We start from the raw sequence: 4,456 nt of genomic DNA, 5'->3' as shown, positions 1-4,456 counted from the left end.
TTCCAGTCCAGCTCTCTGCTGTGGCCCGGGAAGGCAGTGGAGGATGGCGCAAGTGCTTGGGCCCTGCACCCACATGGGAGACCAGGAGGAAGCACCTGGCTTTAGATTGGCGCAGGACACTGGCCGTGGCGGCCATTTGGGGAGTGAATCAATGGAAGGAAGACCTTTCTCTCTGTCTCTGTCTCTCTCACTAGCTCTGCCTGTCCAAAAAGAAAGAAAGAAAGAAAGAAAGAAAGAAAGAAAGAAAGAAAGAAAGAAAGAAAGAAAGAAAGAAAGAAAGGAAGGAAGGAATGTGGGTGGGACAGAGGATAGGGTGGGAAGCAGCACTATGCTCCTAAAACTGCATATATCAAACATGCAATGTGTTCACCTTATAAAAATTAAAAAATTATTTAAAAAAACCCAGAAGATAGGGGCTTGGATACTTTCTCTATACAGGAACGTAAAATGCTTGAAAGGGTAAAATATTCACTGTGCTGGTGCATTACATATTGTATACACATGTCATAAAACATCACATGGTACCCCATGAATAAGTACAACTGTATTTCTATTAAGATTTTAAAAATAAAAATTCCAAAGTTAAATAAATAAAAGAGTGGTGAAAGTAGACATACTAGTCTTGTTCCAGATCTGAGGGAAAATGCTTTCAGTTTTTCTCTGTTCAGTATGATATTGGCAGTCCTGTTAGGCACATCAAAGACCTTTTAAAGGTTTTAGAGTAGCCGTGTTTACAGAGACTTTTCAAAAGATAAAGGTTACCCCTCCATCTTTCAGTGAGACTTCTCGCTGGAGCTCCTTTACTGTCCAGGTGAAGCCACACCTAGAAGATTCAACTTCTTTGTTTTTTTTTTTTTTAACTTCACCTACTTGTTTTTACTTTTTCTTTTTCTTTCTTTCTTTATTTGAAAGGCAGAGTTAAGAGAAATAGAGGCAGGGACAGAGAGAGAGATAGATCTTCCTTTTGCTGGTTCACTCTCCAAATGGCCACAAGGGAAGGAGCTGAGCTGATCCGAAGCCAGGAGCCAGGAGCTTCTTCTGGGTCTCCCACGTGGGTGCAGGGGCCCAAGGACTTGGGACGTCTTCTACTGCTCTCCCAGGCCATAGCAGAGAGCTGGATCAGAAGAGGAGCGGCCAGGACTAGAACCAGCGTCCGTACAGGATGCCAATGCCACAGGAGGTGGCTTTACCTTCTACACCACAGCGCTGGCTCCAGATTCAAACCAGGCCAAAGTCAGGAGCCTTGCATTCAATCTTTTTTTTTTTTTTTTTTTTTTTTTTTTTTTTTTTTTTGACAGGCAGAGTGGACAGTGAGAGAGAGAGACAGAGAGAAAGGTCTTCCTTTGCCGTTGGTTCACCCTCCAATGGCCGCCGCGGCCGGCGCGCTGCGGCCGGCGCACCGCGCTGATCCGATGGCAGAAGCCAGGAGCCAGGTGCTTTTCCTGGTCTCCCATGGGGTGCAGGGCCCAAGCACCTGGGCCATCCTCCACTGCACTCCCTGGCCACAGCAGAGGGCTGGCCTGGAAGAGGGGCAACCGGGACAGAATCCGGCGCCCCGACCGGGACTAGAACCCGGTGTGCCAGCGCCGCTAGGCGGAGGATTAGTGCATTCAATCTTAATCTCCCACATGGGTGGCAGGGACCCAATTTCTTGAGCCATTATCTGCTGTTTCCGGAGTGCACATTAGCAGGAATATGGATGAGAAGCAGAGGCACTGGGACTCAAAGCACAGTACTCCAATACAGGATACAAGCGTCTCAATTGGCATCTTTTTTTTTTTGCAGTTTCATTTATTTTTTTAACTTTTATTTAGTAAATATAAATTTCCAAAGTACAGTTTATGGATGACAATGGCTCCCCCCCCCCATAATTTCCCTCCCACCCGCAACCCTCCCATCTCCCACTCCCTCCCCATTCCATTCACATCAAGATTCATTTTCAATTATCTTTATATACAGAAGATCGATTTAGTATATATTAAGTAAAGATTTCATCAGTTTGCACCCACACAGAAACACAAAGTGTAAAATACTGTTTCAGTACTAGTTATAGCATTACTTCACATTGGACAACACATTAAGGACAGATCCCACATGAGAAGTAAGTACACAGTGTCAGTTGGCATCTTAACCGTTGTGTCACTCACCAACCCTCCCCCAGCAAACTGATATTTTAATTTTTATTTATTGGAAATGAAGAGAGATACAGAGAGAGAGAGAGAGAGAGAGAGAGAGAGAGAGAGAAGAATACCCTAACCATTGATTCACTCCCCAAATGCTGGTAACAGTTGGAGCTGGGCCAGGACAAAGCCAGAAGCTGGGAACTCAAATTGGGTCTCCCAAGTGGGTGATAGGAATTCAACTAGTTGAGCCATCACCACTGCCTCCCAAGGTAAATGAACAGGAAGCTGCAATCTAGAGTGAACCAGGCACACTGACATCCTACACAGGCACTGCAAGTGACATCTCCACATCTAGATCAAAAGCTCTTCAAAATATTTGCAACATCTTTTAAAAAATAAATTAATGAGCCATTGTGCTACCTATATCATGATTTATTTACCCAATCATATTTTTGGAAATTTAGATTGTTTACAATATTTCTCTATTATAAATATCACCATAAGGAACATCCCAGAATTAGTTTTGTACTCATCCTTCATTGTTTTCTTTGGATAGAATATCAAATTTCCCATGGGGCCGGTGCCATGGCCATTAACAGTAGGTTAATCCTCCACCTGTGGCACCAGCATCCCATATGGGCACCGGTTCTAGTCCCAGCTGCTCCTCTTCCAATCTAGCTCTCTGCTATGGCCTGGGAAAACAGTAGAAGATGACCTGCATCCTTGGGCCCCTGCACCCACATGGGAGCTCCTGGCGCAGCTCTGGCCATTGCAGCCATCTGGAGAGTGAACCAATGGATGAAAGACCTTTCTCTCTGTCTCTCTGTCACACTGTCTGTAACTCTACCTTTCAAATAAATAAATAAAATCCTTTTAAAAAAGAATATAAAATTTCCCTTCAGAACGGTTATATAGGTTTTTATCCTGTTCTTTTGAATATCAATGGCCCAATCAAGGAAAAGATAGTAGTAGTGATTGCATATACCATTTGTGAAGAACTCAACTTTGGTTTTCAATACATTGTATAACTAAGTCTTCAAAAAGTCCTAAAGTTAAGCTATATTACTCCTGCATGATAGTAAATTGTATGCTCAACTTGACTGGGCCATGATGCCTAGATATTCAGTAAAATATTATTTAACGTGTTTCTATGAAGATGTTTTCTGGATGATATTAACATTTAAATCAGTGGATTTTGAGTAAAGCAGATGATCCTCCATTATGTGGGTAGACCTCATCCAAACAGTTGAAGATCTTAAAAGACCAGCACACTGCTTCTGTATTCAAACCACATTCTTCCCTTAGTCTCCAGACTGCTGGACTACCCTGCACATTTTGTATTTACCAAGCCTCTACATCACATGTACCAATTCCTTAAAGTAGATCTCTTCAGAGATGTACATCTAGATAGATCTAGGTAAGATCGACATATGAGAGACAGACACATACCCTGTTGCTCCTTTCTCTGGAGAACGCTGACTGATACATCTCATTTGGCAGATGAGAAATACAAGACACAGAGAGATTAATGCTCTCAAGCTCACTCAGCTGGGAAACAGCAGCACCAGTATTCAAATCCAGTTTATCTGAATCTACAACTCCTGCCCTTATTCACTACATGAAAAAGCAGTGCCAAAGCCATCAGACTGTGAACCCCTCATATTTCATTTCTGAACTTTCCCCATCACAATGGAGAAGTCTGGGCAGCTTGCCCAGTGACAGCCGTTAGCAGCAAATAATTCAAGCACCCCTTCACAGTAGAACATCTGGAAGGGGCAAATTCAGTTACATCAGGGCAACTAATGTAGAGATTCTCCCACCACCACTAGGAGGAGAAGCCCTTCAGGACAACTTTGCTCCTTTGAAGAGGACACTGGGGGCTCCTATCAATAGAACCTACTGGATGTAAACAGCCACACCCTGAGGGATAGCTTTGCAGAGTACAGTATTCTTGACTGGCATAGTTCTCCTTCATTACTGTGAAAGTCTCATCTCGCTCCCTCCTGGTCTGTAAAGTTTCTGCTGAGAAATCTGCAGGCAGGTGAATCGAGACCCCGTTATGTGTTATTTGTTTCTTTCATTTTACAGCTTTGAGACTCCTCTATTTTTAACCTTGGAGAGTTCAATGACAGTGTGTCTTGGGGTAGAGTTGGTTGAGTTGAAACTGACTTATGACCTTTCCGTTCCTAAATAGTTGCATCTTCCTCGAGGTTTGGGAAATCTTCTGTTATTATCTCTTTGAAAATACTTTCTACCCCTTTGGCATTCTCAAGTCCCTCTTGAAACCCAGCACCATAACTGCTTGCTCTGTTCGTGCTAGCCCATATTTCCTG

Source organism: Oryctolagus cuniculus, chromosome X (assembly GCF_051225735.1).
Source record: "Oryctolagus cuniculus isolate XC-2025 breed Fujian yellow rabbit chromosome X, ASM5122573v1, whole genome shotgun sequence".
Classification (NCBI taxonomy): Eukaryota; Metazoa; Chordata; class Mammalia; order Lagomorpha; family Leporidae; genus Oryctolagus; species Oryctolagus cuniculus.
The sequence above is the reverse complement of the archived record's forward strand: the minus strand, read 5'-3'. Positions refer to the sequence as shown.